General features: G+C 45.5%; 1 protein-coding gene across 1 annotated transcript in view; it reads left to right on the top strand.

Annotated features, from left to right (window-relative positions):
* Window positions 1–9,370, top strand: part of pgfb (placental growth factor b) — a 34,317-nt gene that overhangs the window by 1,293 nt on the left and 23,654 nt on the right.

Below are 9,370 nucleotides of genomic sequence, written 5' to 3'. Positions count from 1 at the left end.
CAAACGTCCTACTACAGGAAGGCAGGAGAGCAGCAGAGCCTTGTAATTCTGCTAGAGGATTAGAGACTTGGCAGTGTCACTCTGGTCAAACTGGCAAGAAAGTGCAGTAATGAGAAATTCACATCTCTGCACTTTTCACCTCACCTGCTAAAAGCTGTAATTTCTCCACTGTCTTTTCTCCTGCCTTTAAAACGGGAGTGTGTGTGTGTTTGTGTGTGTCCTCTGTCACTATATGCAGTTTTAGTCAGAAGCTAGCCTCAGAAGCCATTAGTGTAATCCAGGGCCCTATTAGGACAAAGCTGGTCTGTGTTCTCAGTGCCTTGTCATTGCCAGCCTTAGTCACAAAATGTACCAGCAATACGTTTGCCCGGAAATGAGAGGTAGGCCCCATTCAAAGTCTTGTGCCATCCTGCAATAACACTTGTGCCACCGACCGGACATTGGACATTGTGTCTGCTGTGAGTGCAGTACCAGAGAGAATCCATTCAGTCTCTCTCTTTCTCTAAGGTGAGTATCGTTGGCTCTGTCTACACTGACGCTAGTCCCTGCCACTCATGTTTAATGTAGAGCAGGTCTCCTCCCAGGGCCCATTCACAACCATTGTCTCACTGTTCATAAACTGACTCTACCTATTGGTCGGAATGGCACTGCAGTTGTTGCCCTGTGCCCGTAGGCATTGTGTGAATGAGGAGACTTGAGTTCCACTTCTCTGAGGCTCAGCTGAGCTCTAAGGATGGGGGGACAAGAGCCGCAGACCCCTCTGGGTTTTTCATGCAGAGCAGAGCGCTGGGTCACAGCTCAGAGGGAGAGGCTGGCTGGCTGGCTGCTACAAGAACAGGAGTTAGTAGGGGAGTGGGAGTCTAGGAGGGGAGAGGCAGGGTCTGGGGCTGGGGCTGCCACACCATTAATACTAATCCACATAATCAGCTCATGGCCTGCTTAGTCAAAACATGAGGGGTGAGAAAATCCAGCGCTCTTAACACGTATCAGGTTAAGCTGGTGTCCGCAGTTTGTAGACGGATGGGGAATGTAAACTACACAACCCTGAGCTACAACATACAGTAAAGGAGGCCTTTAAAATATATATCGCACTTCTCAAATGTCACGCTCATATGCTGCAACATCAAATCAAATCAAAACCAATTTTATTTGTCACATGCCCCGAATACAACAGGTGTAGACCTTTACTTGAAATATTTACTTACAAGCCCTTAACCAGCAATGCAGTTAAAAAAATTGAGTTGATAAAATATTTACCAAATAAACTCAAGTTAAAAAAATCTAATTGATCAAGAAGTAACACAAGAAATGTACATAACAATAATGAGGCTATATACAGGGGGTACCGGTACTGAGTCAATGTGCGGGGGTACAGGATAGTCAAGGTAATTTGTAAAGGGACGACTATGCATAGATAATTACCAGCGAGTAGCAGCAGTGTAAAAACAAAGGGGGGGGGGCCGGGTGGCCATTTGATTAGTTGTTCAGCAGTCTTATGGCTTGGGGGTAGAAGCTGTTAAGGAGCCTTTTGGTTCTAGACTTGACGCTCCAGTACCGCTTGCCATGCGGTAGCAGAGAGAACAGTCTATGACTAGGGTGACTGGAGTCTTTGACCATTTTCCTCTGACACCGCCTAGTATATAGGTCCTGGATGTCAGGAAGCTTGGCCCCAGTGATGTACTGGGCCGTTCACGCTACCCTCTGTAGCACCTTACGGTCAGATGCCGAGCAGTTGCCATACCAGGCGGTGATGCAACCAGTCAGGATGCTTTCAATGGTGCAGCTGTATACATTTTTGAGGATCTGGGGACCCATGCCAAATCTTTTCAGTCTCCTGAGGGGGAAAAGGTGTTGTCGGGCCCTCTTCACAACTTTCTTGGTGTGTTTGGACCATGATAGTTTGTTGGTGATGTGGACACCAAGGAAATTGAAACTCTCGACCCGCTCCACTTCAGTCCCATTGATGTTAGTGGGGGCTTGTTCGGCCCCTCCTTTTCTTATAGTCCACGATCAGTTCCTTTGTCTTGCTCACATTGAGAGAGAGGTTGTTGTCCTGGCACCACACTGCCAGGTCTCTGACATTCTCCCTATATGCTGTCTCATCGTTGTCGGTGATCAGGCCTACCCCTGTTGTGTCGTGCTTGGCCATGCCGATGTGTTGTTTCCTACCCTTGCCACCTGGGAGCAGCCTGTCAGGAAGTTCAGGATACAGTTGCAGAAGGAGGTGTTTAGTCCCAGGGTCCTTAGCTTATTGATGAGCTTTGTGGGCACTATGGTGTTGAACGCTGAGCTGTAGTCAATGAACAGCATTCTCACTTTGGTGTTCCTTTTGTCCAGGTGGAAAAAGGCAGTGTGGTGTGCGATTGAGATTGAGTCATCTGTGGATCTGTTGGGGCAGTTTGCGAATTGGAGTGGGTCTAGGGTTTCTGGCATGATGGTGTTGATGTGAGCCATGACCCGCCTTTCAAACCACTTCATGGCTACCGACGGGGCGGTAATCATTTAGGCACGTTACCTTCTCTTTCTTGGGCACAGGGACTACGGTGGTCTGTTTGAAACATGTAGGTATTACAGACTCGGCCAGGGAGAGGTTGAAAATGTCAGTGAAGACACTTGCCAGTTGGTCAGCGCATGCTTTGAGTACACGTCCTGGTAATCCGTCTTGCCCCACAGCTTTAGGAATGTTGACCTGTTTAAAGGTCTTGCTCACATCGGCTATAGAGAGCGTGATCACACAGTTGTCCAGAACAGCTGGTGCTCTCATGCATGCTTCAGTGTTGCTTGCCTCAAAGCGAGCATAAAAGGCAATTAGGTCATCTGGTAGGCTCGTATCACTGGGCAGCTCGCAGCTGGGTTTCCCTTTGTAGTCCGTAATAGTTTTCAAGCTCTGCCACATCCGACGAGCGTCAGAGCAGGTGTAGGATTCAATCTTAGTCCTGTTTTGACGCTTTGCCTGTTTGATGGTTCGTCTGAGGGCATAGCGGGATTTCTTATATTAGTGTCTCGGTCCTTGAAAGCGGCAGCTCTAGCCTTTAGCTCAGTGCGGATGTTACCTGTAATCCATGGCTTCTGGTTGGGTAATGTACCAGAAGTCACTGTGGGGACGAGGTTGTTGATGCACTTATTGATGAAGCAGGTGACTGAGGTGGTATACTCCTCAATGCCATTGGATGAATCCTGGACATATTCCAGTCTGTGCTAGCAAAACAGTCCTGTAGCGTAGCGTCCCCATCATCTAACCACTTCTGTATTGAGGGAGTTTGTACTTCCTGCTTTAGTTTTTGCCCGTAAGCAGGAATCAGGAGCATAGAATTATGGTCAGATTTGTCAAATGGAGGGCGAAGGAGAGCTTTGTATGCATCTCTGTGTGTGGAGTTAAAGTGGTATAGAGTTTTTCTTCCTCTGGTTGGCACATGTGACATGCTGGTAGAAATGAGGTCAAACGGATTTAATTTTGCCTTCATTAAAGTTCCCGGCCACTAGGAGTGCCGCTTCTGGATGAGCATTTTCTTTTTTTGCTTATGACCTTATACAGCTTATTGAGTTCTGTCTTAGTGCCAGCGTTGGTTTGTGGTGGTAAATAGACGGCTACGAATAATATAGATGAGTACTCTCTTAGTAGATAGTGTGGTCACCAGCTTATCATGAGGTACTCTACCTCAGGCGAGCAATACCTCGAGACTTCTTTAATATTAGACATCGTGCACCAGCAGTTATTGACAAATAGACACACACATTGTCTTTTTACAACTTTATAAAAGTGTTCTTCTGGGCGAGAGCCTGGATGGAATGCTTCTCTGTAACGTTCGTTCTCCTCCTCGTCTGAGGAGGAGCAAGGATCGGACCAATATGCAGCGAGGTATGAAGACATAATGATTTATTTAAAGAAAGACGAACACGAAAAAACTCTTAATAAACTACAAAACAATAAACGACGTAAACAGACCTGAACATGAGAACTTACAGACAACGAAGAACGCACGAACAGGAACAAACTCACAAACGAAACAGTCCCGTGTGGCATAAACACTAACACAGGAACAATCACCCACAAACAAACAGTGTGAACAGCCTACCTTAATATGGTTCTCAATCAGAGGAAACGTAAAACACCTGCCCCTGATTGAGAACCATATCAGGCTAATTGAAAAGAACCCAACATAGAAACACATAACATAGAATGCCCACCCAGCTCACGTCCTGACCATACTAAACAAAGACAAAATAAAGGAAATAAGGTCAGGAACGTGACATTCTCTTTATCTGCTGCCTTGCTAAAACTGAATATACACTCAATGCTGTTATTGGGCCGGCCAGGGTATTCTGCATGTTTTTCCTAAGTGCTGTAGTGTTGGTCCAGGGTATGTTTCCAGCTTACCGTAAGATTGTAAAATGTGTGTAAAACCATCTTCCTACAGTTATTCCAAGATAAGACGTTTTACTTTCCCTTTAGGAGTCTTGATATGCAACAGTAAATAATTTCCAGACGTCTCACACAGTAGCCAAAGGATTTATCCAATGCAGGGTTTTCTACTTTTTCCCAATCCCACACACTTCATCATGAATTCATCATATGCAGCATTCCAGGGGCACTCCCTGCGTTACTTTTGAGGATCGCAATCAGATCAGAATGTATCTTTTTGCACGTTCACATCTGACCAGAAACATTCAATCTTACTGAATGTGATGTGGTACTTGAATACCAGGTCTGGATGGGCTTTGGGTAATGGCCTATTTGAACAAGCTTAAATAAGGTACCGAAACTTAAACAAAGTGCTTATGCTTTGGACGCAGTATGCTGTGTGAGGTCATCCTCAATAGGGTTACCTAGGTGACACTGAGTGCTCAGATTAATTCTGCTTATGTGAGGAGGAGGCCTGGGATGTTGGTACAGTTGAAGTCGGAAGTTTACATGCACCTTAGCCAAATACATTTATATTCAGTTTTTCACAATTCTTGACATTTAATCTTAGTAACAATTCCCTGTCTTAGGTCAGTTCGGATCACCACTTTATTTTAAGAATGTGAAATGCCAGAATAATAGTAGAGAGAATTATTTATTTCAGCTTGTATTTCTTTCATCACATTCTCAGTGGGTCAGAAGTTTACATACACTGAATTAGTATTTGGTAGCATTGCCTTTTAAATTGTTTAACTTGGGTCAAACGTTTCGGGTAGCCTTCCACAAGCTTCCCACAATAAGTTGGGTGAATTGTGGCCCATTCCTCCTGACAGAGCTGGTGTAACTGAGTCAGGTTTGTAGGCCTCCGTGCTCACACACGCTTTTTCAGTTCTGCCCACAAATTCTCTATGGGATTGAGGTCAGGGCTTTGTGATGGCCACTCCAATACCTTGACTTTGTTGTCCTTAAGCCATTTTGCGCACAGACTTTGGAGTATGCTTGGGGTCATTGTCCATTTGGAAACCCATTTGCGACCAAAGCTTTACTTCTCGAGACGATGTTTTCTGAGATGTTGCTTCAATGTATCCACATAATTTTCCTCCTCAATGAAGCCATTCATGATTTTGTGAAGTGCACCAGTCCCTCCTGCAGCAAAGCATTCCCACAACATGATGCTGCCACCCGTGCTTCACAGCGTTGGATGGTTCTTCAGCTTGTTAGTCTCCCCCTTTTTCCTCACTAAACTAACGATGGTCATTATATTACAGTTGTTCCATTTCTGTTCGTTTGATACGCTACCACGTATGGGTTTACTAAGTTTTGTCCTTAAACAAAGGCATAGAGAATGGAAATCCATTGTATATGATCCCCTGAGTAGTGAGGGAGGTGGTTGTTGGGAGGGATAAGTGTGTGAAAGCCTGGCGTTGTGTTGTGTTGACCATTTTAGGGCTCTGTCCAGTTGAATTCCGTTTGGCTCCGAGATAATGAAAGGAGGAGGCAGGGGGCTGTTGTGGAGTGAGTGCCGCCTGGGCTTTCAGCGGAGCTACCAGAGTTAGAAGGGCCCACCACACATACAACTGGTTCGCCGACGGCAGCACCTGGGCAACCATTTAAACTACAAGCTCTAATCCCTCAAAGGAATAACGCATGTTTTTTCTAATTATGTGTTTCATCAACACGAGAAACATTCTCCTACATAAACAGTACGATATATTTGGGTCCTCTGGTTTGGAGGTGCGGTCGCAAACCTGGTTAGGTGGTGTTTTCTTATGGCGGGGTTGGGGAGCAGTCTCGCGCTTCTGTGTTTGCTCGGACCGGCATTGGTGAGGAGGTTTATTCTATTGCTTCGGATAATATTCGGAGCATCTCGTTATCAGTGCTAACACTGTGGCTATAAGAAGACTCTCCTCGTACTGGCTTCCCAGCCATCGTCACAAGGTCCATTGGGGGCTCATGTTTACTGGGATTGGGATTATTGACACGCACTTTTTCGGTACCAAGTAATTCACGAGCTCTCAGGGAGACAGAACGCGTTCTTCTTTCTTGGGCAGCTGGTTTGCATCGCTGTTGTCCCGGATGGTGTTTATAAAGCCTGATGCTTTACTAGTAGCTATGTAGACATGATTGGATGATCCGTAGGTAAACGTTTGCAAGGAAAGTGGCTGACGGCTCGTTTGGATGCTTCCCAAGGGGATGAGTACCTATCAGAACTGTTGATGGTGGAACGTGTCTACAATATTTTTTCTGAACAGTGTGTGGACTGATTTGGACTTCTTGACGTTGTGCACGATGATGTACCGAATAGAGGGCTCGAGAGCACTAGAGGAGTTCGCGTAAGGTAGCCGATGCCTGCCCGGGACCTTGTAACACTCACAATATCCACAGGTAACTCCATTGAATCAAATGATGTCAATTAGTGTCACCGGACTTAACAACTAAGTGTGCTCGCGCGCGGTTAAAGTGGAGAGTAGAAGGAAGCAATCACGAGAAATGTTGGCGCGTGGTAAGCTCGTAGGGCTCAGCAATAACTGTTACTCTAGGTAGTTTTGAACCTAAGGAGCTGCGGAAAAAAACAGTAAAATCAGATAAACAAAAAACAAGCGCTTCCTGAAGCCTAAGACGCTGATGCTTGGTTCTTTACTAAGACGAGTTACGCTCCAACTAAAGACAGGCTCTAAGAAATAGCAGTGAGGTACTAAGTCACAGTGTTTTTACATGCAATCAGCAGACAAAGCATACGGATCAAAATTCATAGTCGACGCGTTGTATTGTGACGCATTCCAGACCCGAGCCTAAAAAGTACATCACTGGACTGCTTCGTCGAATGGATCATCACTGGAGGCTTCGTGCACGGATCATCACTGGAGGCCGGCCAACCAGAATGGAAAAGCAAACATAGGCTATGCGGTTGGGGATACCATTTATAAAATGTCCCTCTCCTGCTCTGGCTTTTTAGGGTGAGAGTGTTTCTCCTCTCTGAAATATCCACCTTTAATTGATGATGATGTTCTCGTCAGTGTATGTGCAGCACTGTGAACACACGTTTTTTTATGACTCTTGTCCAAGAGGAACGTTTAGGCAGACTGACCATGAAGGGAAGTGTATTCAGACCTGTGCATTACCATCCTGCTCCTTTCTCAGGAACAAAAGCACACGAATGTCACGGCCGTCGAATGAAGTGGGACCAAAGTGCAGTGTGGTGAGCGTACATATTCCTTTTATTTAGAAAATGACGCCAACAAAACAACAAACGAAGAAAACAACAGTGAAGCTTACAGGGGCTGGTGAGCACTGAACGAAAAAGAGAGTAAGGACCTGAGCACACTGGAAAGAGGGAGGGAGAAAAAGAGAGCATTACAGTAAGTATGGTTCCCAATCAGAGACAACGATAGACAGCTGTCCCTGATTGAGAACCATACCCTGCCAAAACATAGAAAAACACAACATAGAATGCCCACCCCAAATCACACCCTGACCAAACCAAGTAGAGACATAAAAAGGCTCTCTAATGTCATGGCGTGACACTGAAGGAGGAACCTGTGTGTGTGTGTACACTCTTAGAAAAAGGTGCTATCTAGAACCTTAAAGGTTCTAGATAGCACCTTTTAGGGTGCTAAGGTATAGCACCTTTTAGGGTGCTAAGGTTCTAGATAGCACCCTTTAGGGTTCCACGTAGAACCCTTTAAATATTGGAACCCTTTTATCTAAGAGTGTGTGTGTGAATGCATGCGTGTACGTGTGTGCGTGCCTGACTGTCTGTGCATCTCTGTGTTTGCAGACATGCATTCGTCTGAGTGTGTATTTTTTTGTCAGTGTTCCATTCATTAGAGACAGTCACTGTCGTAGATGGGTTATCTCCATACAGTCAGGATAGGAAGCACCTGGGTTTCCCTTTAGAACAATGGTGGCCTGGCTGTCTCACTGTCTGACGATCATCCAGTCACCAACCCCATCTTACATTAGAGACAAATGCTCAATGTTTGCCATTCACCAGTTGTGTTGCTCACATTCCATTTATTTTCTGCTCTGTCTTTCCTGTTCTCTGTATTTTTAGCACTTCCTGCCCTGGGCACAAAGGTGTGAGGGTACTGATGGTCGTGTGTAAAATGACGACTGTAGCACCGTGTGTGTACCAGCACTGACATCCTGTCTTCACTAGCTGCATTCACACTAAGGGCCAATGACTCCACTCCAATCAGCCCACTGCCCTGACAGTAAGACAGCTTCCAACACCTGCTACCAAAACCATGGGAAGTGTCTCAATGATGTTGCTTACCTTATAACAGATTCCCTATGAAGATGAGTAAGTAAGAATTTCACAACAGCGGTGGCTGTCTCATAATGTTCTCCTCTATAGTGGATGATCTATTCATTGAAAACCTCTATGATGAATGAACGGTTAGAACACAGTTCCTCTGTCTCCGTTCCAAGAAGAGGGTTTGTGTTTGATGAGAATTTCCCTCCTTGTTTACCTCCTTTGACTCTCTGAGAGAGTGCTATCCTCTGATATGGGTGAAGGTCTCTATCATAACATTTCACAATTGATTCATTTCCTGAGCGTCCCTGAGCTGGTGCACAGAGGAAAGCCTCTAACACCCGGTGCTGTGTTTGTGTGAGTGAGGAGATGATTCTGTACAGGTGTTTCCTTTACATCAACACTCAGAGCAAAACAATACTTGAGTCTGACCATCTGTGTCACATACAGCCAATTACACCGGCCTGGCCTATATTGAAGAGATGTATCTATTTATACACTGGCCCTGTGGTAGGCAATCCAGCCAGGCCTCAAAGTAAACACCTGACACTAGGTTACACAGCAGATAACAGGTCACACTCTCTCTCTATGATCACAAACACAAAAACACACACACACACACACACACACACACACACACACACACACACACACACACACACCACACACACACACCTTTTAACTTCCTCCTCACTTGCTCAAGGAAGCTCTAT

This window comes from Salvelinus sp. IW2-2015, linkage group LG4q.2 (genome assembly GCF_002910315.2).
Source record: "Salvelinus sp. IW2-2015 linkage group LG4q.2, ASM291031v2, whole genome shotgun sequence".
Classification (NCBI taxonomy): domain Eukaryota; kingdom Metazoa; phylum Chordata; class Actinopteri; order Salmoniformes; family Salmonidae; genus Salvelinus; species Salvelinus sp. IW2-2015.
Note: the sequence above shows the minus strand (reverse complement) of the source record. Positions and strands in the feature narration are given on the sequence as shown.